Source organism: Diadema antillarum, unplaced genomic scaffold (assembly GCF_040938485.1).
Source record: "Diadema antillarum isolate AM-2024a unplaced genomic scaffold, OU_Dant_1.0 seq00000331_RagTag, whole genome shotgun sequence".
In the NCBI taxonomy this organism is placed as follows: domain Eukaryota; kingdom Metazoa; phylum Echinodermata; class Echinoidea; order Diadematoida; family Diadematidae; genus Diadema; species Diadema antillarum.
Window position 1 is genome coordinate 1,369,688 of NW_027271348.1, and position 27,374 is coordinate 1,397,061.

A 27,374-nucleotide genomic window follows, 5' to 3' on the forward strand; every position below is an offset into this window, starting at 1 on the left:
CAGGTAACTTATCCCTTCATGGATAGCTTGCGTACACACGCAACACAGTTAACGGAAATGTATTACGTTGGTCCATTAGCAATATATTGTCGGAATAACGATCTGAGTGAAGATAAACAACTCTACTTCTATTTATCATAGCTCAGAGCCTTTCACGTGGATACCTATGTCTGTTAAACTAGACGGTAATCCTCATTGGTTCGTTTAAGAGGATAGAGTGTTTCAGTGAACTATTTCTGCGGGATGCGGACCCTCTAGGCAGGACATAGATTTCAGTCATGATAACCCGCAATATTTGTCGAGTTTCGAGTGTTAGCTGGTTCTAAAATACGGATTATGAGTTGGTTTTTTTTTTTCTACAGGATAGTTTTGTCGTTGGACACCTAACAAATTGGCTTGAGAATTGATAATGTGTGTTACCAAGACCGTGCATCAACGCGCTTCTTCTTGTAGGTCGAGGAATGATTTTGACATAGATACCATGCGCCCGGGGTGCTAATATCAGGATGAGACGAGAGCGAGAGAGGGAGAGAGAGAGAGAGAGAGAGGGGGGGGGACACACTGTATGTGTGTGTGTGTGTGTGTGTGTGTGTGCGTGTGAGTGGGTGTTTGTGTGTGCTTGTGTAGTTAGGTTGGGGCAGACAGAGACAGGTAAGGAGATGCACACCTGTACAATATCCTGCGCTACTCATTTTGACTGTGGTTTACAGTCCTTAAGTCTTTTTTTAACAAGAAAAATAAAGAGATTCAGAAATATCAAAGTAGACAAAGTAGTATGTAGCATGAAAACCAAAGTAACCTAAGAACATTGTTAAATACTTTCATCTTCGATGGCCTCAAATTTGGGAATTCTTTACATTCTGAATCACAACAACCTCCCGGATTTTACGCACGTATTCAAACATAAGCTCAAACTCCAACTACACATACTTTTACAGTACTCTGGTGACATCATACATTAATAGATAATCAAAAAGTATTATCTTTCTAACACAAAGTGCGCCAAAAAAAAAATAGATCATTCATACTCTGATATCCTACAGGCTGGACTTCTGCAAAATGTTCTCTTGCTGGCCTACCTTCATCAGCCATAAAACGTCTCCAGGCTGTACAGAATGCTGCTTCATACCTTCGTACTGGCTCCAGGATATTTGACTATATCTCACCACCACTTCTTGAGCTTCACTGGGTGCCTGTGCAATTCAGAGTAAAAAAAAAAAATTCTTGCTGCTTACTTATAAGATTCCCCATAACTTGTCCCCTAGTTTCATATCTGCACTAATCAGTGTACCTCAGCTGCGGCCAGGACTACGTTGTGCAGGACTTAGTTTTACAATGCCCAATACCAGTCTAAAAACATAATATGTGGATAGAGCCTCCTCTTCGTTCGTTTACGGCTTTGGAACTCTCTACCATTCCAAGTTCGGGATTGTAACAACTTTGATACCTTTACAGCTTTTCCAGCAACTCGTTGAATAATACGTGACATATTGTGGGAGAAGGGTGCCTTTCAATGTATTTTTTTCTCTTTTGTTGTTATTTGACTGTTGTTTTGTTTTGAGATAACTCTAGCTAAATAAATGATATTCACCATCATAATCATCATCAACAATGATCTATACTGTTCGGCCATGTTGTTTAACGGGTCCATTCGGTCTCTTCTGTAATTCCTGATTTTCGATATTTTCTCCTTTGTAGCAGGACCCACATTCTTTTTTCCCCTTCAATTTCATGCCATTTTTATGACGGTCTTGTCGGTTATCTTCTCTTTCATTTCTATTTGTTAGTTTGTGAACGCATGCTTGTCCAGGTGTACTTTCGTGTTTATAGTGTGTGTGCATGTGTGTGTGCGTATAAGTGTGCGTACATACTTCTCTTCTGGGGTCTTACCCCACCATCTATTTTTGTGTACATTCTCTCACACATTTTTATCCAAACATGAGTATGATGTACCTTAGACTTATTTAGCGTGTATCCTGTAATTTTAATCATCTCGTAGTTCAAATTGTATACATGGGATTTTGTAATTTTTGTTTCTATTGTCTGATCTGCAGATGTAGGGCCTATGTTACGAAATCTATGTATTGTTTGTAAACGTAATGAATGAATAGATAAATAAAAATCATCAATACAACCTTTTCCAAACACTCGACGTTTTGAGCATGCATGGAGAAGATTAACATCCATGAGAAAGCAGCCCTGCAATCAACAATGTTTATAGTGCCGATGTCGTGGGCTATTAAGTGTTCGAAGGCGGAGCGGGAGTATCTTTTGCGCGGAGTAATTTATCAAATACGTAAAAGACTTCGCTCATTCAGTCTGTCAGTATCTTGTATTTGTGTTGTGTTTCTTCAAATATTAAAACGTTTCTTCGCTTCTACACTGAAGAATTCCACGAATACGTTTTTCTCTTTTCAAGTTAGTATACCTCGGTCCTTCCTTTTCATTGTATGTCTCGTATAAACCAACTAACATTTCATGACATTGAACGACTGCAATTCTTGTGTACAAGACAAAGTACCAATGGTGTTGACCAGTCAGTCTTTGAGAAAGAAAAAGAAATAAAAATAGAAAGACAAAAAAACTTAAACAATACGTACTTGTAGTAAAATACTATTCTATCCAGCAGAATACATAGAATCTTCCGCTGGAAGTCGCTGTAGGTCTAACAATTACAGCTCATTATATTAATCTGTATTCGCGAGTATTAATTTGTGTACCACGTGCGTTAGTCAATTAGTCTGCCATTGAGCGAAACGTGCAGGAACTTGAGGAAGTGATTTGCTTTCCTGTTGACGTTCTTATTTTAATATCATGTTGTACTCATTCCGAATCTACCTGTATGTGATGCGTCATTTACGTTCTGCTTGAAGATAATAATAGTAATGATAATAATATTAGTAGTAGTAGTAGCAGTAATAATAATAATAATTATTATTATTATAATAACAATAATAATGAAATAATAATAATAATAAGAATAAGAATAATAAGAAGTATTTGGTACGCTCTCTATGGCATAAACTATATCACAGCGTTAATACCAAATAGTCAAACAACAAAAACATTAATTGAATAGCATAAAAGAGATACGGAAAGTTAAGTACACGTAAACAATTATCTGGGGAAGAGATATGTTCAGGAGTGTGTTAATGATTGATATGATGATAGCGCTTTGTAACTAATGATGAAAATGGTTATTTCAATCATGTAAATGCTAATGATACATAACGTTTAAACAAAAATTACTGGAAAGGTTGGAGATGAAGTAAATATTTGTAATGACCTTTTATTGAAGGTGACCAAAGATACGGTGTGAAGTGTGTAGGCTACCAGGTGGCTGCTTCTACGACAGACCAAGGAGGTATTATGCGAGCGCGCCTAGTACCTCCCTGGACAGACCAAGAAGGCATCGCTTTGCCTCCAAAATTGGACAGACAATGTTCAAGCTGTTTAAAGAGTACCCATATGCTGTGTAGGCCATCCGGGAATTTCATTGCCGTACTAAGCTACATATTTGACAAACCATGTTTTCCAGTATTAAATGCATTGCTATACCGAACAACACACCATATACCTAGGATGGGACAGCTGAATGTGACAAAGCATACGATTCTTTATAGCACCAGCTAGCATCTGTTCCTGATCTGCGCTGTCACGTACATGAAAGGGTGAACATTATACATACACTGCGATGGACGAGGAACGTACACGCTGGCTGCTAGCCTACTTAGCGTCTGGTATGACGATATGAAGACCATGAATACGTTTCCTTTAGACGTCATTTTCAGGTCGTGATACTTAGAATCAGGACGATAAATGACATCCGAGCGTTGTGATCATTAATGGTAATCAGACAAGAATATATTTTTATTGTAACCTTTTCACACCTTTTCCACACAATATCGCTCTTGATGGATCGGCAGCTCTATTCAGCACTTATTGCTCTACCATTTTCAGATAATAACAACACAACTGGCCTTCGGGTCATCACAAGGCAACTTGACATGTCCTCTAGAGCAGGGTAAAGACCCAGACCTTTTGTTTTGTTGATAATAATGAAATAACAAAATACAGGTAGTCCTCAAAACAATGGCATATGAAAAGAGTACACAAATAAATGATAAATTTGCCTCTCTGCTTGATTTGACTCCTATGTGTACGTTCGTCTGAGTCAAAATTATCTAGAATTTAATAGTAAATCATAACATGTAAACAAAGAGAAAGCAACGCTGTGAACGTGGGATCTCAGTAGACTTCATGGTGTTTTTTTTTCAGTTCAAAGTCACGTTTTTGTTTTTCTCTTGTATAGGAAAGGACGGTCTTTCTATCTACCTGTAGTAAATTTGTCTAAATATATCTACAAAAAATGTTACCTGATAACAACATTAAAACGATGCCTGTCTCGCATGATATCTTATATATATAAGTTTGGGTTAATTGTAAATATTATCATTGTCGATATCAGCATCAATTTTACTACGGTATCATCATCATTGTAGCCATAATCGTTATCATTATTATTTTTGTTTTCATTAATAGCGTTGTATCATTACTTTTATAATCATTATAATCGTTATCATGCTCATCATATCATAATTGCGTGTGTAGGATGTATACTCACATTTCATCTTCATTGATTATGCAAAATTTCTTTAATGTTTGCGAAGTAGAGTATCATTCTAAAGGCAGTGCTGCACGTGTCTTGCTGCTCCAGTTATAGTGTAGCTTAGAAGACGGTAGTGGCGTACTTGTCAGGCAAAGATATGCTAACTTCCGAGTTCTCCCTTACACCCCCTCTTTAGATTCCCTCCTGATATGAATTATATTTTAGTGCCTCAGCTTTAGTGTTACTTTGTGTTCTCCTGGTCAGTATATGAACAGTGAAAACAACTGAGGTAATTCAAAGTTGGCTCAGACTTTTATGGTTAGAGGAAAGCCATGTCTTCCAAGGCGTTCACTCTATTAAAAGAAATGAAATGGACTGGAAATATATGAATTTCAAAATATTAGACTGGCCCAATTGAAAAGAGCGAGAGAGAGAGAGAGAGAGAGAGAGAGAGAGAGAGGGAGAGAACAAAACATGTGGGAAAGGCGATTTCAACTTCTAAAGCCAGAAACCAATTCCCGGGACAGAAATATCTTGGAGTGTAGGATTAATATAAAAACATTCCCCCCAAAAATGTAGACAAAGTTACGATAGTGAGTTTCATGCCCAGGCAAACAAAGCGTCACTGCGGTGAAGACATCAAGGGGAGACCCGCGGGCGTAAAAAGGATCATATAATCGAATTATGATGGGGACCTTAGAGACGGGAAAGTGATGGATTTCACATAAAGGCGCTTGTTGGTAGTGTTGACATGATTTGAAGTATGTTCAATGGTTCATTTGATATACGAGGAAGTCATCATAATCCTGTGGTATTAGAATGTCATGAACGATTTGATTCCACGGACAGGTCTGTCATGACCTAGAAAAGTGGGTTTCATTGAAGGTATATTTCAGATATCCCTGATTAATACGATTTAATTTCTATTCAAGAGCGGATAGACCACACAATATTATAAGAAAAGTTAACACAAATCAAAATATGAAATATGAAACGGGCTAGCTTACAGTCTCTTTGAAGTTGCGATTAATCATATTACACTACAATATCTGCTCTTCATCTGTTATTGCATCTTCTTGCGTAAGGGCAACGTTTCAATACTGTGTGTGTGTGTGCGTGCGTACGAATAAAGTGCTCTGGAACATCCGATAACGTTGCTTAAGACTGCGCTTTAATTACCAAACTTTTGGCCTTCGTGACCCTGTTCCCGGCTGTATGTGTTTGACAACAAACGAAATCATATGAAGTCTGAACCTGAACGTGAACTAAAATAGATTATCACCTAGAGATAATAGGAATTATGCATGAATGTGTATGAATAGTCGTAATATATATGCGAAAATACGAAAATTCATGAAATAATGCAGACCAAGTAATGTACGAGTGTGAGGAATGGTCAATGTGGTTTCTTGTGCGTTGCTTTGTTGGGTTTCTCTCGTTTCATATCTATTATCACTTAGTATAAGTAATTTCGAATTTTATAATCGCTGTGAAGTATGTATTTTTGTAGAGTCCCCTTTTCTCTCTCTCTCTCTCTCTCTCTATCTATCTATCTATCTATCTATCTCTGTAGCAGGTAGTGTTTCAAATGGAAACCTTGACAGATTTACATTCCTTAATTAACGAATAAAAAAAAGAAAACTGATTGACACACAGTTTTGTTTCTTCACTGTTTAACATTGATTTATGCGCATAACTTAGCATGTGAATCCCTGACCCACTGACAGCCTGAAGGATTAACAGACAGACGGAAAGACATGACGGGAAAATGTTGTAAGTATACCATTCAGCCAGACTGCCTAGCAATCAGCATCTTATTGATGATAATATTCAAGTCACGGCCTCCCGAAAAGGAGGCGCTTATCTCATCCCGCAACTTATAATCGATTTTGAAAATGCAACAATTTTTTTGGTCAGTAAAGACAAGCGTGAACGTTCTATAGATATCTCTTTGCTGCGTTCTTTGGTGACAAGAAGACAAAAATTATATGGGCTGATCTAGTTGACGATATGCGTGAAGCTTGGCTGCCTTGCAGACACAAGTAACGATTGACAAAGTATAGCTCTGGAGTGACGCCAAAATCAAATATATCTTGGGTGTACTGCTAATGGGGCCACACCATAGTTTAATGTCGCGAGGGAGTGGGATAAAAGTGAGTGACAGAAAGTCAAAAGGATACCACAGAAGCAAAGAGTAAGGCCCTCTGGGAAAAATGAAAAGGCATGAAATTCAAGTGTTCGTATCTACTGCCGATGATCTGAAAGTGCACGTGTTAAGATTTACATGCAGTGACGGTCTTAATAGGAGCACGGAGTGCTTCTGCACGTCTGTGTGTGTAACAAAATTTACCGCCTTGACAGTGCAAAGAAGCCAAAACACACTGCATTGAAATATTCGTATAGAAGCCCTTCATCGTCGACTTTGCAGATCTGCGGATGCTATATATAATATATCGGTATTCGCTTTTGAATATACAAACTTTCTGGATCTGTAAGATACAGCGTATGTTATTGTTCCTTTTTAATTGCAACTGAATATCATTTCAGCAAGCAACTCTATAACCTGAAAAATTATAATGCGTGTGTGTGTCTGTGTGTGTGTGTGTGGTTTTTTTTTTAAACTGTCAAAGCGAATATTCCATTACATACATAGTGTAATTAGAGTAATGTATAAGGTATCACTACTTAACTGAACGTATTGAGAATGACGACAGAGTATAGAGTGAGGGTGGTTGCATTGTTTCGCTTGGTTTATGTATGCTTGTGTGTTTATGTGTGTGTGTGTGTGTGTGTGTGTGTGTGTGTGTGTGTCGTGTGTGTGTGTTTATCTGTTTATTCGTGTCTTGGTGCACGTGATTTTCAAGTGAGACTGGAATTGCACTATGATTGATTGCGCACTCAAAATAATTGCCCATAATCATGCAAGTCATGGGACTTTTAAACACTTTCCGTCAGTCTCTCTGATTGTCCGTCTCTAAATCTCCCTCTCCTCCAACCCTTTCGTTTTATCTTTCAAAGAACAAAAAGCTTTTTTGTTCGTTATTAACTTACCTGAAAGGCGAACTTGATATCGACATTAACTTCTGAATTAGCACAGCTCGGTGAAAATGCAATCAAACAACTATGTGATTAGTTGCTTTTCGATCAGGAACAATATCAAAAGATCGTAAACCCAGTAATCAAATTCAAATAATGAAAAACATGGAAAGAGCTGTGCGTTGCTTGTGTTGATTGGACGAAGTGAAATTAAAGGCGATTGAGAAGTGAAAAGAGACAGTCAGGCGGAGAAAGAAATATGAAAGGGGAATGAAAATAAGCAAACTTTCAGGAGGAGCTCCAACAGCCGCCATTGATCAATAAACACAGTATTTGGTACAAAGTGCTTCTCTTGGATGCCTCACTGTTCGCGTGCATGTTGAAAAGAGCACGTATCGCAAACATTCAGTGAGAGAGATGAGTGAAGCAGAAAGAGAGATAGCTGGAAAGAAGAGGAAAATGAGAAAGCATATCGAGTGAAGTAAATGAGCCACTACGTACTTAAAAAATACGACTGGGGAGGGGGCAGGGTGGAGCAGAACAGTGCCTCCATGCATAATGGAGCATGCCATCAGCCATGTAGTTAGCTAGTATTATAGAGCCAAGAGCCATGTGTTGTAACACATTTTTACCCGTGCCTATATCTCTGCTAAAATGAAACGCAGAATCATATGCACTTATAATCAAATTGACATGTTTTTGTTTTTGTCTGATTTTATCTCTTCTAATAAAGCATGATGACATCTGTAACTGCATGCACATAATTCACAACTTATGGTACATATATATTGATATACAGTGTACTGTACTTCTTTTACTGTAATGTCCATTCTGTCATTTCCTCTTTCTCCTCCGCGTCCTCCTCTTCCTTCTGCTTCTACTTCTTCTACTTCTTTGTCTTCATTTCGTCAGGAAACTTTCTCTTTTCCCGTTGTCACTTGATAATACGTGAAACTGAAAGACGGAGCATCACTAACAACCGTGCCAAAGACCTCCAGGCTTCAGAGGTTTAAATATTTGCTCGTGCGTATCGATTACTCTAGGCTGTCAAATTTAAAGGAGCAACACACATGAAAACGAAAAATTCAGAACAGGAATATAATCCTCAAGAACAATTTTCCTTCTTGCATCAAATCATTCATTTACAGACTCATTGTTAAGAGATTTCCTACGACGAAGCCTTCAATACTGAATATGAAAAAAAAAATCAAATATACATTGCTAATCAAAAACAGCAACAGGATAGTATACAAAAATACTTATCTTAACAATGTTTAGGGACGAGTATTGGACTTCAAGAATAGTGAATGCGCCAAACTTTTGCTTAAGAAATAACTACATTTACATATGCTTTATTCCTAGTTTTTTTTTTCTTTAAATAATCATACGTGATTTCGAAATCAAACACTAATTCTACAAAATCCAGTAACTTGAACACTGAGTGCTTTATTCACAACAATCATGTTCATCGAGATAATTTTCCGTGAGAGTCTATGTTCAACATGTTCAATGGCATACACAAGACCGTAGGATTTCTACTTAAATTTGAGATGAAATAACAACCTTGTTGGAAAGAGCGACATGGAACTTGACAAACCATTTTTTACTTTTTTTTGTGGCTTTTCAAGGAAAGCGATAAGCTCTCGTACTTTCCCGTTTTATCCCACTGCTCATTCGTTCACCTTGCTAATTCATCGCGAATCGCTCTTTGTTTGAAGTCAGCGTTTCTTATTGACCGTAGGTGGGCAGGTATACGCCCTGAGGCAAAAGCAAACAAAAGAGAGGAGGAAAAGAGCATTGATTTCATACGGCCTCAGTAATAGGTCCATTACACCTGATTGCCGACATGACCGAATCACGAAACTTAAGTTTAAGCTTGAAGATAACGATACGCTCACTGTGCTCTTGCACTTTTCTCATACGTTATTTTTTTTAGTCGATGTTTATATGACTTTTGTTTTTGTAGATCTGTATTAGTACAGTATTTCATCAATATCTCGTATTGATAATCCCTTATTATCCTTATCCTTTGCATCATCTGTTGTTTCCTTCCCTCACCATCCAACACTAAGAACTCTCTGAGCTAAATTCCTGCATCTGGTATTAGTTTTCTGTTTTATCTCGCATTATCGCATCAAAGGCAAAGAGTGATAGGGCTTATGGTATAAAGACATCAGACAGAGCTCATGTACTATGCCCATCCTTACTCTATTCCATCGAACAATGTGGGTGTTTCATTTATTTTTCAGTTCTTACGTCATTATGTTATCAGAGGAAGTATTATAATAAAAACAGATACATTTTGTCATCTGACTTATTCAAAGACCTGTAATGCGTTGCCAATGAGGATAAAATTACCTATGCATTATGTTTGCTAATGCACAAAGAAAGGTTTCGAAAATGTGTAAGACAATAGTTATATATTTCTTTTCAATGACTGTTGATAACAGTATACGATTGAAGGTTGGTCAAACTCATGGTAAGAAAAAAAATGCATGTGTAGAAAATACAATAAGAAAACAGAGATACTTTTCACGATGCATTCGTAATTCCTTCTGAAAACTAATCAGGGGTACTACTGGTTTGATTTCTATTTCTCTCCTTGTGTGGTGTGTGCCTTTCGGCGTGTCTCTGTCTCTTCCATTGTCTATGCCCTAATGTCTATCCCCTATATGGATTGAACAGGGTAATGTGAAACGCAGTGGTTTCATATTATCATCTTTCATTATCGTCGCTAAGTGTTTAACCATCAAGAACTGAGAACAAACATCGCTGGATCCATTTGTATGTTTGCTTGACAAGAGAGTGATTGTGTGGATCCAGGCTTGATTACAAAGCAAGACTTTCCCCTCCCTTCCGTTATAAACCATTCCTTTCAATCGGCATCTTATCAATGTCATCACACGCACATTATCATCCCGCATCATCTATACAGCGAAAACTGAATCAGTATCCAGCAATAAAACACATTAATGTCATATTGGTACTTTTTTTTTTTGTCATTAGGCGCCTGGGTTAAGACGTTATTCATCAGAATTGAGTGCGCATGATTTCTTGACATTACTGTCGTACATTAAATTTAGCTCTTTGTGCCAGTCTGTTTCAGACAGAGAATCCGGCTTCTTATAGTAACAAGTTGTATTCAAGGATCCGCTGTTATTGATGTGTTTCTAAAGGGTAAACCGATGGAGGCTTCTCTGTTTCCATTGCTTACTGTTCGCTTCACATCACTACTATCTTGTTAGTAGTACATTGAATGTGATTTTGCTCATTTAGTCAGTATAAGATATCTATCTTCATATCTTCATGTTCCAAGGAGTCTCTAACACGCGATTGACAGTCACTATACTGTTATATTACAATTTCTTCGCAGTTAACACGTGCAAGCTATATCTTTTATTCGTTGTCTCTGTCTGCCTGTCTATGCAGCTTAGTGCTTGTCTATCTGTCAGTCACTCTTAATCTTAGTCTCTCACCGCTCTCAGTTATGCCAGACTACCACCACAGCCCTGTCTCGAGTCTTATCGGCAAATACGCCTGTCCGCAGGTAGCCAGTGAGTTCCGTATGTATTAAGAACCACTCAATCTTGATTAAGCTTCAATGGCCGTTAATGCGCAAGTCCTGGATAACCACAGCCTTTTGACTTGGAAGGCTAAGTGGAATATCGAGTCTGGAATTATCATGATACATGCAGTAGACAAAAGCAAAATCAACGAGATGGTGCTAACAGGAGTAATAAACAAGGGGGACAAAGAGAGAGAGGATGAGAGAGGGACAGAGAAGGGGGAGGGACAGACTGTGAATCAAGGATTACAGTGTGATTCATGTATGCCACATGTACGATGCCATGACTGATTTGACTGACTGCACGTTTTGCATGCGTGAGAGGCAGATATTCCAAGACAAACACCCTCAAGGTTCAGCTATATATAAAAATAGTGTTGTGCTGGACACTTTTTTTTTTCTTTCATAAGCGAAGGTATATTCAATTTCAGGATGTTGTATGTAGGTTCAATTAAGATCACTGCAACCAAACTAAAATGTAATTTGATGTAAAAATCATGATGCCACGGTGTTACCAGTGGAAATAAAGTGATGAAAAGCAGAACGCTGAGATCATTGTAGCAGTGCATTCTATAAGAATAGATACTTTCCATCACTAGGTGAATTTACGAAGCATGAATGGTAGCAGACAGTCTTTTGTTGAAGGTATTGTTTAACAATGTTTCCAGTGTAAAAAACTAATGACAGTATGCATGATCCTACGTGCTATAAGAGTCTTTGATATTGTTTCAATATAAGGGTGAGGGTTAGAATTAAACAGAAATGTTTCAAAAAGTGTAGAATCTTTGAGTGTTCGGAGTCACCATACTCAAAATCTACAGACAGAAGTGTAAGAATTAGCAATGTAGTTAAGGGTTTATTAGCGTGGTGATAGTTGTTCACAGACCTCTAGAAAGTGACATCATATTTCTTTAAAATGTACTCTGCAGGGTTATTCATACATTTGAACTTCATCACAGCTCAGTCAGCGGAGTTCGACATTTTCTACAAATGAATTATCACTAAGCTACATAGTGCCTTCAAATCTACAGGTATCATTCAAATACATCTTTCTGAATGATACGTATCACTGCTCAGATTCAATATAAAAAATGATTTAAAAAAATTAATACGTCTGTGGATTTCGACACTGAGTTCAAATCCGTATGAAGAAGATAATATATTATTGACCTTTCACGAACGAATAAACAAACAACGTCAAAGTAGGAGAGAAGAGATACAGCAGAGCCGTACAGAGCTTTGATAAAGAACATGTCTACAAGAAAGGGAAAAGGACAACACATTGACCGGTCAAATACAGAAACGGGCAGTGCTTACCCTAGCTGTCAGCAGCGTGATGAGGACGATGGAGAAACAGGCTTACTGGCGCCTTTCATGGCTAGGATCTTTGAAGACTGTCTCATATTAGTAGTGGCGAGACAAATACGACATTCTCACTGGCGCGTCAATCGATGACGAAAACTCGCTTGTACAAGGTAACAAGAGGTATGTACTTAGCGTATACTAGTCTATCAAAACAATAGTTTCATGTAATTGTTCCCTGACTAGACTCAGCTATGTGGGGAAAGGATTATAACGTAGACGATAATACTGGTGTATGCCGGTGTGTAGAAATGGGATGGGTTGGGTGTGGAGGAGGAATTTTAACCACCAAAAATGTGGAAAGAAAGTTCAGGCCTGTAATTCTCTCACTCTCTCATTCTCCCTCTTTTTTTTCTCTCTCTCCTTTGTCTATTTTACGCAACCGATTTCATGACCATGCACTCTAGTAAAACATACTCAACTGATTTCAACGTCGGATGAGGCAGATGAATTCTGTATAATTATCTGACACATACTGCAGCACTGACTTTTCATGTGCTTGTGATAAATGGACGTGTAATACAAGTCAAAGATTCCTCCAAGACGCGCCTATCAATTGCCTCATTTGATTCCTGTGTATAGTGTTCATTTCAGTTCTTCTTCAGTTCAACTTAATTTACCAGCATCAACCCTCAAATGACTGAAATTGATGTAACGCAAATAATATTCTGCCCTAACCATTAACGTATGAGTTATTTGAGCCTCAATTTGCATAGAATATTAGGGTTTCGTTGCCGTCTTTGTTCTAACCTGTGTTACTATAATCGTCGTTGAATTGAACGTTCGTTATCCGTCACTGTTTGTCATCGAAATGAAGCGTAATTTTGTAGCTCACAATTTTTTTCCTTCGATGATAAATATGATAATTTTAACTCTTGATACAGTTGCTTACGTTAGTGTGCTTGATTTTTTTCCTTTCACGAAATATTTGACATAATACAAACCAGTTAGAAGAAATGAAAATCTAACTGTGGAAGAATTGACACATCCATATAATCGAGCAGAGAAACAATGGCCTATGACCTGTAGTTGTTGACATATAAAGATTATAAGTATTCTACGCAGAATGAAAAAAGGCGATATAAAAGAAATAAAAAAGCTTTCGGACGGCGCGATCCAGATTATTTCGTTTTATTCTTCGCCAAATGCTGTTGCACCCTCTGAGGATGGAATAGACCTAAATTTAGCTCAAAAAAACTTGCAACGGAAGTTTTCGCCTGCTTATGATGTATTTGTCAAGTCTGGCATGAAATGAATATTACAAGGATGGCTGAGTTTTTATTTTGAGTGTTTCCTATGATCGATTCTATTCTTATCATGGAACGATGTTTTGTGCTCGCAAAAGTGGGTCTCCAGCGTCCACATGCAACCACGTCATAACCGTGAAATTGTCTGATCATAAAAGACTGCGATGTGCGAGGTAAGTCGTAAGCCACATTATACATGGATGTATTGATATTGACAGTTTCATTTATTTTGCGTTGTAATCTTAACATGTATAAACCTGTAACTGTTGTCATCTACCGCGCCGCCTCTTTCTTTCTTATCAAATGATGTATCATGTGTCTTAGGGAGCACAGAATACAGTGCAAGTTAATGTAAAGAAACGGAAATCTATCAACATGAACTTCTTTCTTTGCTGTAATAAGATAGTTGGACAAGTGGGAAACGGTTACGTTATACTTTTTATCATGAGTGCGCTGCTAGGTAGACGTTCAAACTTTTTCCTAAACTTTTAGAAACCATCCTCTAGTCTTTATCAGGATTGTTTTCATTACCTTGTCATAAAATTACCTTCTGGAAGTATTATTTTTCCTAGAACTCAACATTTTTTTACGTACTCCACTGTCCAGTAGTTGTTCATTTTCCCTATGACTTGTAACTCTTGGCTCAAAACGAGCTTTTAAAATGTTTACAACCATGCGAAAATGAAGGAATTATGCAGTCGCACATTAGTCTCTACATCAACAAATGCAAATTAGTAGTTGCATTCCTCTTTTGACATAGAAGTATGACGCGCAAATAATATCAACATGGTATTTGCTGTATCCCGTAATTTACTAAGATCAAAGATGTGGTGCATCGCTAGCAACCTGCTCTGATCTGTAGATTATTGTTCCGTTCTCAATTGGATGTAATAAGGAGGTGTCAACGTTTACATATCCCAGCCGCCACCGATTATTACTTTGCTGTGTAACCTTACGTCTCGCGAGATTAATTTCTTAATTCCATCTACCAAAACAACCACATCTACGACCCAAGCTTTGTTTGAATTGTTTTTGAGCCAGTTAGAAACGCAAGTGGTAGAATGAAACAAATTTTCTGCTAAACTAAAACTGGCCAACTGGCTAACTAAAACTGGCTGAATATAAGTGGCACAATAAGATACCAGCAATATATTCCAAGGGTGAATAAAAGCTTACCATATTATTCATGATATACTTACCGTTTTAATTCCTCTAGTGAAGTCAGCTATAGCTGACGTAACAAGTGAATCTGATCGATCCGGGTATATGAGCAAGGATAACTTCACTCCCTTTTCAAGATGACATCAAACGAAAGAGTAAATTCTCACAAACCAAAGTGAGCATTTGATATTAGTCGATAAAGGGCAGTTTTAACATGTTTTTAAGAAATATTACGTCAGCGCAATTCCGCATGCAAATCAAACCAAGAAAGGATGTCAGTTGTTTCACAAGCTTCCATCGACTTGTACACAAAATTCCAGTCTGATCAGACATACTTCCAAAGTCGTCATGATTTAGAAATGATGACATTTAAAGGGTAATTATACAGCTTAAATTGTAGAAAAGTACAATATCTTAAGACAAATGGAAGACTTTTAAGGCTATAAACCATCTAATCTGAATGGTTATATCCGACTTTACTGCTTCAAGGAAAACTGTTGGAAATCTATTGGGAAACCGAGCATTTGCCTGCGCAGCACCCAAACTGCATGTGGAATGACTTACCATTAGAAGTCAGGAAATCGCAAACTGTAGAACTCTTTAAATCAAGACTAAAGACACTTTTCTAATTTAAATGTGCATTATTGCCAAGCATATCAGAAACTTTTGTGCAGGGCAGAAGAATAAGTATTATGTACATACGTTTTGCGCTTTATGAAGTGATATTATCACTATCATCCATATTTTCCCAGCTTTGTGGAAACCTGCACTGCCTTGCCTCTTTGATTTCCTCCTATTTACTACCTAGAGTAAAAGAGATAGATAAGAGATAAAAATCAGTATCCACTATCGACAGGAATTATGAATCTCATGGCACCATCGCTCATAGCTAATAGGAAGAATAACTATAAGTATAAGTAAGGAGTGAATAATTGGTCAAACTTCATGATTTCGTTCTTCAGTTCAGTTCAGTTTAGTTTATTTTATTTTAGCACGGAACCTGCTTGTCCTTGATCTCACGATGTGTATGAAAGCTTAAGTCCTTTTTAAATGGTTTAAAGGAAAGTTATGAATGGCCCCTAGGGCTCAGCAAAGCAGAAGTGTAAAGCATCTTGAGCATTTAATCAGAATGGAAAATGGCGCTAGCCGCCATATGAAATAAGCAATGTTTACACTTTCCCTGTTTTCTTCCACAACGTTTAAAGTGCATTGTCGACGAGATCTGCGAAGTGATAAAACACTACCGAATGGAGCTATACATGGAAGTGATTTCAAGGATCACTCTCCATTGCCATATCCGCGTAATTCCTGATTTTGTTGACTGTGGAATTACTGACACATGTCCAAATACAAATAATATTTGGTTATGCAGGATAATGACTTGAGGTATTATGCTCTATCAGTATACAACTGATAATGTGTAACATTATTTCATAAATACTAGCAAGCGCATTAGAACACTACCCCCAGTGAAAACATACTTATTTAAAATTGTTGGGTGTGATATAACATAATTTGTTGTAACACAGCAGATAATGCAATGGGCAAAGACTGGAGAAAATTTGCGGAGAAACAGAGAAACAGAGAGAGAGAGAGAAAAAAAAGAGCGAGAGTACATTGCAGTAACACGTGCAACATGAGACTGGTATTCAACTAAAAATCTCGAACAAATATGTTAAACATTTGTTTATGTGACGACACATTGATATTTGGCTCTGACAAGATGGCAAAAACCGGAAATTAGTACTGCGATTGGATTCGTGATTCAACAATGTTGCAAAGGAATTCATAAATTGGACACGATGCTGTAACACCATTTCAAGATAGCCAAACATCTAGAATCGTTTTCATTTTGTTGTACAGTTTTATTTGCTTCAACATTACATGTTCATTACAACAGCACTCTTCGTCTACGCACGTGCGCACAGACGTGGAATCTTCGTTCCCGATCACTGCGGTCTGATAATTAGCGATGTATATTTCGCATAAGATTATTTCCCATCAGCATCCGGATGATTTGTCTTGCAATTCGACTGGGAAATCACTCTAATGATCACTGCTCCGAAGTTTGATTATCCGATACAGATCGGTTGTATATTCAAAGAATGTATTTCGCATGAAATGTTATCTGCCTTTTAAAGTCTAATGAGTATGTCATGGGTTCCGGTTGCTTTTGTAAACTTTATTATCTTAAAAGATAGATAACTATACGGATATTAAAGTAAACGAGTATAAGTGCCGATGTAGAATGTCAGTCGGCGCTTTAAAGTAGTGTAATAAAAAGCTAAATTTGAGACAATAATTGTCCCTTCACCGCTCGTGTTGAGCGCCATACTTTGCGTACAATGAATATACCATACTCTCGATCAACATGTGGGTGTCGATATCGCGACCGTAAGCTCACATGGTAAACAGCAATAATGATAATAATATTAATGATAATAATAATGATGATCATGACAATGATAATATATGACTTATATTCCCCCAAATCCACTCTGTAGAGTGCTCAAGGCGCATATATACCATTATTACCCGAAAATGTCTTTAAGGGTAAGGAAAAAATACTTCGTTAATTAGTTATTACCTTTCTTTCTTCCCTCTATGTTCAGTTCTACTTTCCAGGGTACCATACAATATTGATTCGTGTCACGTATATCCCTGATTGCAAAGCACGAATAAAATCGTGAAAGCTTGTCTCTTCACATTTGTTTTTGTGTAAACGTCGGTCGCGCAATCGAGCGATCATGGCTGAAGTTGATTTGTAAAAGGTGGAAATTCATATGAAATGTAAATGCCATTGATAAAAGAAAGATGTAGTGTGTTTTGCTTTTAATACACATTCCTGGGTGTTATCATGTGCATGCTATGATTGACCTTCACATTTTTATGGTATGTTCACTCTCACGCTTAGGAAAGTGATGGTGGTGAGGCAGCATGGAATCGCATGAAATGTGAAAAAAAATATATGATTATCATATTTGTTTTGAACATTTACTATCACTCTCATATTCCTTTCCCATTGTAAGACAAAAACATTGTGGGATCCACGTGAAATTGAAAGTAATCCACCTGACGCAGTAGACTGTCCCCTAAAATCATCGGGAGCCTATTTCATCCTCCTTCTCCCCTATCTGTATCCATAGAGCCTCATGTTTGCATTCCAACATAAAAACTAATCATAACATTTTCAGGGGAGGCAAAGTTAATTTTTGACAGGTGGGATGCCTGTAAAGGCTTTATACACCATATCCGGGTACTCGCCACGAGTCCAAGACCCACGTCGAGTCATAGGACCCACGAGTCATACAGCCCATGCGCTCGACACTAGGCAAATAAGGTCCACGAGTTTGACACTCATAACACCATGGGGCTTAATGTAAGCATTGGCCTCGTGGGCCTTGTTCGCTTAGTGTTGAAGCCATGATTTGCCTAGTTTCGAGCTCATGGGCTGTATGACTCGTGGGTGTCGGGCTCATGGGAGGACCTTATTTACAATACGCACATGAGCACACAGACGAGATGAATACAATAATAATACACACTAATTGATTAACTGGAAAACATGCGAAACTATCGTTATTATTATTAATTTTCATATCGATGAAATCAATAGAAATGGGTTTTTTTCCTCCTTCGTGTGATCCTTCCCCTTATCCAACTCATCCCCATTCTCCCTACTGCTCCCTCTCTTCATCATCGTCATCACTATGATCTCGGTCGACGGTCTCTCTGATTATATTTTTTAATGTATGTTGTGCTTATTAACCAGTTAATAAAGACGGACTGATTTTCCTATAACACACATTTCTCATTTACCCCAGCCTGAGAATTCGCGGGACTAGTCTTCAACGGGCTCAATGTACATGATTATAAGCCCTACATCGCATTGTCGTTCTTGAATAGTTGTTAACTTTATCTCTTCCCAGTAATCTGAAAATGAACGAAGGAAAACTAACCAATGTTTTGCCCTATTGAATTAACGGCGCATCACTACAAGGATACCTAAATTGCCACAAGTTACCATGCAGTTACGGTCATGGTGGTGGTGAAGTACCACGCAGACACTGTGACCATCGGAATGGAAAATTGCATGGCTCGCGAACACATTATGAACGCCGTACAACATCTTAAATTTGGCAGGCTTCCCTCTTCGAGTTCCCAAGGATATCCGTAATTCAAATGTTTACATAACATACGTTTTCTTAATTCAAATATTTGCACAACATACGTTTGATGAAATCATAGGATAAAAGCCGAGCAAGTTGGTCAGAATTTGCGTTGTTTTGATTTCCGTCTCCCTCGTTCAGCCCAGGCAGGAAAATTAATGAGAAAATCAAACCAATAAGCCCTCCTTCCCGACAACCATGCGTCACTTTTGCCGATGTCATCTCTAACCACTGTCTAGATATTCTTCTCGAAGGGAAAATAGCAGAACAAATCCTGATCAATAATCCAGTGGGAACGATTTAGGACGCCACGGGGGTCGCCCGTATCGATTAATCGTAGGTGGCGATGGAAAGAGGCATTGCCGGTTGAGTCTGATCATCCTTTTCTGTTCCTCTCATCCTTCCTCCCGCTTTTTTAAACTCTGGGGTTTTCTTTCCTAGAAGAAGGCACAGGTATTCATATGCCAGTGTAGGCATATACCACTATATGTATTTGAAATATTAATCTTACAAAGCCATAAAACAAAGCAAGCCACAAGAATTATAATTGGAGATATCGTACTTGAAGATGTGGTGCAGTTAAAGGTTTTATGACATCCAAGTGCATGTTGATTTGTAATGATTCATGATACCCTTAACATCACTTTTGCGGTGAAATGAATATCTGGAAACAATCCATATATTTTACTTTTTTTCTTCTACTTTTCTTCAGATTACTTGGATACGTCCACAAAAAAAAAAAACTTCCAAACCAAGATTCTGGTTGTGACATCATCTGTCTATCATTGCGAAAGTACTGATATGTTTAACAAAAGACATCGGACAAAAGTTGGAATGCACCTTCCCCTCGACTCAGCATAACTTACATGTTTCTGTGATATTAATGTGACTAACAAAAGACATCGAGAGGGAACATGCAAGTTATGCCCGGTCTCGGGGAGGGTGCATTCCCATGTCATTTATTAATCTGTTGTTGTTGTTGTTTTTTGCTACTATAGTTGTTGTTGTTGTTGTTGTGTGTGTGTGTGTGTGTTGTGTGAGTGTTTATAACAGGTATGTAAGAAATATCAACATTTGAAATAAGATAAGAATATCATTTGCGAGTACGTTCTATTTCATAGAATATAGATGATCGTAATGTGGGCACCGTGCATTTTCTAAGGATAGTAGAATATGATGATAACAGCAAAATCACATTCACATTTTCCCGTCATTCCTTGTGCTCCTTCAGTGGATTGATGTGTCAGAATCCATGCTGTAATGATTTTGCTATCTTTAACCAAGTATTGGATTGGAATATAGATTCACATTTTACCAGCTATCAGCATTTGCTTCCTGGTTACAATAATGTATTATGTGTTTCTATATGAAAAGAGGTATTTTCAGATATAGCACGGGAGCATCCCCCTTGAAATGAAAAATGGGGTTCAATCTCAAGTTTCCTTTGGCGTCGAAATGAGCTCAGTTTCGTTGTTCCCCGCGGCTGCTATGACTTGCTGCGCTCTTTCGTTCACCACTGCTCAAACGGTAGGTTAGAATGTCGGAGCTGCTACTGGTACTCATATCCAACACAATAGTTAGGTTCACAAGACGCTGGTAATCTTCGAAGTTGTAGAATTCGGTGATTGGTTTGTAGTCTTTACTGGCATTATCGTGAAATAGTCCACCATCCCATTCACCGCCATTTATTTCGTCATAGCCGGTGACTGCTTTCAACCTCCATGGACTTTGTACATGTAGTGGAGACGCACACGCAGAACAAGAGGAGACCGATATCACGATTTGGCCTTTTTTTTAATACGATGCAAGTTCACACTCCACCTAATCATTAAGATTAAACTTTCGAGGAGAGACCCACTCAAAGATAAACCACAGAACAGGGGGAAAATATACATACACGCAGCGCTAGCAATAAACTCAATAGTATACAACACAAACTGGAGGGTGACCCGGAAGTTAAGGGGGAAAGGGTTCACTTTCGAGTTCGCTGTTTGGCGTGTCCACACGAATCTGAACTACGAGTGGATCCCCCTCCCCCGGCAGTTCGTGGATAGAGTGTAAACCCTAAGAAATTTATGGTTGTAATCATCGACCAGTATAACTTTCGAATGCGTCTGAATTTTTAAGATTCGGAACGTCTTGTGAACATGACTAATGTCAGAGAACTTTGATAGCATAAGAATGAGTCGTGGACGCTGCTGCCATAGACACCATCTGATCGGAAGGTCTCTAACCAAATGAAATACATACTAGAAATAATCAATCTCACATCCGTACACTCCTGCCATACACGTACACAAGGGCATACCTTTTACGAAGCTAGCTGGTGCGCTTTACTCCTTCGTTTTGCTATACAGTGAGTACAAAAAAAAAGGTAATCCGACTTTACAGGGCTACTATTTCATGATTGTCTAAATTTACTATGGAGAGCACGAATATGGTTGTGAGGAAAGGAGAATTCCTCGTCTTTCCATTGGTACCTTGCTGTGTTGACAAAATTCATGCATGACTGAGCACATTAACTTTAAAGACAACAATGATAAGTTTGAATGTTATCATGAAGGAACTTTGAAATGTAAGAGATCTGTCAATGAAAATGTTCTAATGAAAAGGCCAGCCTGCACGACCGCAGGTTTGGCTTGAGCCCTGGCTTGAGGGTTACTCTTACCTTTAATGGTCCGTATAGCCTTCAACATGGCCACCTGCCCTTTCAACACATAGCTCGCAGAAACGGACCATGTCTTGAATGGATCTCCTCACCATATCTGGGTTGTTGTGCAAGGCAGCTACTCCGTCGCAATTGCGTTCTTACAGCTCTTGGAGATTATAAGGAGGAGTCACATACACCTTGTTCTTTAAGTAGCCCCAGAGAAAATAATCACAAGATGCGAGATCCGATGATCTTGGTGTCAATTCAGTGTCATGGTTGAGGGCAACAGCTCTTTCTCCAAAGAGTTCTCTTAGACGATTGCTGACCGCTACAAGACGATGAGCTGGTGCATCATGCTGAACCCACCAGAGACTTCTGAATGTTCCGTTAACTTGTCACTCAGTGTTCCTCCAGTTGCGGTACCACGTCTTCATTGAGCACAATATGAATGTACATATTACCACTCACGTTCCTTTGGAAGGAAAAAGGTTCGATAACATGGGCACTCCCACAAAGGCCAACCCACACAGTCTAGAACACATCGAAGTTGCCGTCTGGGAGGTGTTCTGCAGGGGCTAGTCGTGGTAGCGAGATACTCCTGAGAAAACTCAGGAGTATCTCGTTGGGAGGAAGAGGTCAGACGGGCACTACTCCGACCTATCCTCCGACGTTACTCTGACCAAGCTTCGTCCGACCCTTCCTCCGAAGTTACTCCGACCAAAACTGCCTCCGTCTGAACACAGTTTATCCTAAGAAAACTCAGGAGTATCTTGGTCGGAGGAAGAGGTCGTGGTAAGTTCCTCGGACCGGAGGAAGTTACCACGACCTTGTTCAGACAGGCACTACTCCGACCTTTCCTCCGAAGTTACTCCGACCAAGCTTCCTCCGACCCTTCCTCCGAAGTTACTCCGACCAAAACTGCCCTCGTCTGAACATAGCTTTTGTGACTTTCGCATTAGCACATTTCCTATTAATACATCCATTCACAACATGATAAAAACTGCATTTCAGAGTGACCACGTTCAGTCACTTCAGTAACAATCAATTTGGTATACGGATAAGGCATTTGTTATAATGCAACAGATGCCTCGTGTATTCCAGACATGCATAAAATGTAGTGAAAAGACCTGCTCTGGTGACAGCATGAAGTTGGGTTGAGTGTCTTTATGCAAGATCTGGAAGTTAGAAAAAGTGAATTTTGTTGCATTGTCTTATTCAAGAAGAATTCCATCATCAATGAGTGTGATCTGACATATGAATTTGGTATCAGTGAAAAGAATAAAAGTTACACTTTCTTTACATGCCAGGTATGATTTAAAGTTTCGTGTGTTTTTTGAAGAATAATGCCTGAAAGTTGGAATAGCTTTGTTTTGATACGCACTGTATGAATATGGTGTGCATGAATTCATACACATGATACATGCCGAAAACAAAAGTTAAGCGTATCCCTGTCTGTCTTATATTGTTTTGCCATCGGTTACTGCACTGATAGGTGCCTGTATCTTCATCATGTTTATTTCAATCAACTGCCTTAAGTGTCCGGTTACAACACTGACTTGTTTAAATCGTACAAAGCAATGCAGAGAAAACTCCAAAATGAGGTAAACTGATATAATAAAATAATCTATCGAATACAATATCAATGAGCATGAGTGTTTTCACGGCAACCATTAGCAAGTCACCGCATTGTTGGTTACCGCATTGCCCGGATTTAATCTTAGAGCAGTAGAGCAGAAAATATGCAAAATAAGATGACATGGATCGAATGTACAGTTATTTTCTCTTGATTATAGAAAGTTTGATATCGTAACTTCTGTGCAAATTTTGAAAGGAACAATATTGTACGTGCAAATTTATCATGACTTTTTTTCTGGTTTAGAGAAGCACATTTCGGCACTGCTCAATATCAAGAAACACAGTCATTATTTCTCCAGAGCAGACTTATGGAATCTATCCCCCAAAATGTCCAGACTCTTTCCCATTTATTTTCTGACTTTTACATTGATAGTTGTCACTTGCTTAGTTCATGTCTCGCATTTACAAATCTCTTTTGCCAGGGCTAGCGTTCAATTTCAGTTTTGCATCACAACTGCAGTATGATGAGAGACGCTGCAATCACTTTGTTGTGCCCTGCACTCCACGAATGCCCGCCTGTTCACGCTCACCCTTTATCTCTAACTCTTTAGATAATTCCGTTAAATCACGGTATGTCCACAACAGTACAGGCTTCCCGGTTCCTTGTTTTTTTATAATTCAAATCTCCGATAACTTCCCATCTAAGCTAAACACGAAGTCTTTATAATACCGATTTGTGTGATTTTGGTAACCCACCCTGCCATCTTCTTCCCTTTTAATGATATCGTGTCTGGAACAGTGCGGCATCATTAACATAACTAGATATTCCAACTGGAATATTATGGCTTAGCATGTAACAACTTGCCAACTTACATTTGCAGAAACATTACTGTTAATATTGCTGCAGATCATGATCGTTGGTCTGACTGGTGGCATTCGACCATTGTCTTTATAAACCAGCTCGTAATTAACTCATGTACACATTGGTACAAATAGCCTTTCTGTGTTTTTTTTTCCTCAGTCGGTTAGGCACTTCACTCACTTTCAAAGCGGCATAATGCCTAAGCTTGCCCGACGAACAATTTAAATGGAATTCGTGCTCAAAGAATGAACTTACGTTGAGATCAGGTGACCAGTTGACATTTTAGCGGGCACCATTTAATTGTTTTGCATTAAATGTACAACAAACCCCCCCTTTTTTTATATTGCCAAATACCAGGCTTGCTTTCAGGTGGTTGTGCTGACAAGCACCATTTAGATAAGGTTCACATGAATAATCATCACATCACAGATGCTTATCTCTGATGATGCTATCAGTGATGTTTACTTTGCTGAATTAACAAACCAAAATACCTATTGGTAAAAATGACCTTTTATCTGCTCATGCGCAAAGTGGAATTACGAACTGGGCCCCTTTTCATAAAGCTTGTTATCAGCGATAAGTTGTCATAGTTGTGACAAGCTACTGAAATCCTTGTATCTGATTGGCTGAGAGCAAATTTGTCAGAGAAATGTGGCAGTTGTCACTGATAACAAGTTTCATGAAACGGGCCCCTGGTCTATTCTGTTGGATGCAAACTGCACTTTCTCCTTTCCTCTCCTTTCCACATGCACATACGAAAGTATGTAACACCAGTAACACCCTGTATTATTATTATTATCTGTATTTCGTCTCTGTCATTTCAATGCCTTCCCTAAAAAAAGTGTCTCTCGCTCATATGATCCCCCATCCTCCCTACACCTCGGTTGCTCCCGTCCATTACTTTATGGATGGCCTGTTTCACTGCTGTCGAGAAGTTCGTGTTTGTCGGATTTTGACCGCCACGTTCCCAGTGAGATAAAGAACAGGTCGGTGCAGTCCATGTGTCATATACATCTTAATTACCTCCATTTTCATGCCCCAAGAAGCTATCAGAGATTGATCTGTAAAAAAGCAAGAGCACTGACTACCGGAGCACTGGCTCGAGTATAATAACGTACAATGTGTTCTATTGCCATTTACTTTGCCATTCATTCAGGGCTAATTGGCCTAGAGAATAATGCGTCAGTGTAAGTAAGCTAACATGATGCACCAATGCTTCAGAACTTCAAAAGAAAGTATAGGTTCCACTCTCATTTATCGTGTTTGTTTTGTAGGCCAATAATAAGTACTTGTAGCAATGTAGTTGGTAGTTGATTATTACCGTCTTGCCACTTAAGAAGGTGAACCACTATGCTAGTCATTTGACCATCGTTGTATTGGTACTGGTATTGGGCGTAATTTCCGGCTGTGAGTCCTCAGAAATGTACACACTTGGAAAGCAATCAAACTCAAAGAAGCGACAAATCATATCATGTGTCCCTATATTAATTCTTGTTTGACCGCATCGAAATCTAAAGATTAGTAAACATGAATCTGTATAAATAACCTAAAATGTATATCAGCATGATCAGGGGAGTCAAAACGGAAAGCTATGAAAGCCTGGCAATTTTCCTGGTCAGTGCTGGTCATTGTAATCAAAAAGCGCATCATGACCATTGATGAACAACAAAATCTTCGTGTTATAAACTACATGCACCGCTCTGATAGAGTACTTATCAGGAACTGAGTTGAGACTGACCAGTTTTAATGGTGTTTCAAAGCCCAAGCATGTGAGTATCATCACGCATATACCGAACGTACAAAGTGAGAGATAGGTAGAGAGGGTGAGTTGAGATAGAAATAAATGGAGAGCGCAGAAAGAGTGAAAAATTGACTTTAAAAAAAAATCAAAAGCACTTTGTTAGTAAAGAGTAAGTTCAGAGCACACATTGTAGGGCTAAATAAGATCTTCTAAAAACACTTCGAAACGTTCAGGAATATATTTCCATAGCTTGCAAAGTCAACAAGTATTTTGCCCTGCCTGCAATGGTTGACATCAGCCGTTTAGGTTTTCAAGTAAAGGCGGACAGGACATCTCAGGGTGGAAAGGATCAGACTGTTATTTCTCGATGCTGGAAGCAATAACCACCCCCTTCATCCCCCTATTTCATTCCCACGCTCTCGGTAGTTTTCACCATTTCTCTATCCTTCATTCTTGCTCATTCGTATTGCTTCCATCTCCCATGCCTAATGTACATCCTCGATCCTCTCTTTCCCTCATGTAATCCGTAATTTTCAGTTGATAAATCAGCAGCAAGAAATTTGTGCTGCGTGACAGACAAATGCAATGCTAGTTAGATTAACTAACATGATTTACATATTTACCAATTAATCTTGGACTTGTTGCAGCTGTCGCGCTACAAAGAGTGCCCGTGCTGTTGCATTAATTCACATCCTCCTGCACACGGCTTGGGTTAACGGAACTTAAAGTGAAATACTCAGCAGTGGTTCGCGTAATTTGTTTATCCTCACGGACCTTTCGGCAACATAGACTGTATAGAATATACCCCCCCCCCCCAAAAAAAAAGAAAAGAAAAGAAAAGAAAAAAAGAACTGAGTACAACAATTCTGTCGATTCCTAACATACCATGAGTGGTTGCAACAGAGAAGGGAGAGTTTACACATTCGTCAATTTACATTCAAGAAGAAAATATTTTACTTACAACGTGTTCAGTTGGTGTGATGTTAATGTCTGAGTGGAATCCACACCTTTTTTTTTGCCAGCTGCCAGTCCGCGAAAAGTAGCTATGTCATAATATCTGAAGTTGACAAATTACAAAAGGAATATAATCTTCACACACAAATAAAAACACGTGTTGATAGAGCGCAAGAACAAAAGCTTTAATATTGAAATATGATAATGTGAAACTTGATTACACTTGATATGGAAAGCAAAATGATAACTTAACTAAGAGCAAGAACATTTTAATCATATAAGACTTAACGATGATGATAATACTTATAACATTTAACAAATTTACAGAGTTAGCAGAGCTATAGCCTTATTGCAGTTAACGCTGCTATTCCACGTAGCCCAACCATTATACAAATAATGACTGCTATGAGGGGCACAGTTAAAATCATGGGCCCAAGGTGATG

General features: G+C 38.6%; 1 pseudogene; it reads right to left on the reverse strand.

Annotated features, from left to right (window-relative positions):
• The window catches only part of LOC139730741 (speract receptor-like), a 533,096-nt pseudogene that overhangs the window by 328,539 nt on the left and 177,183 nt on the right, over positions 1-27,374 (reverse strand).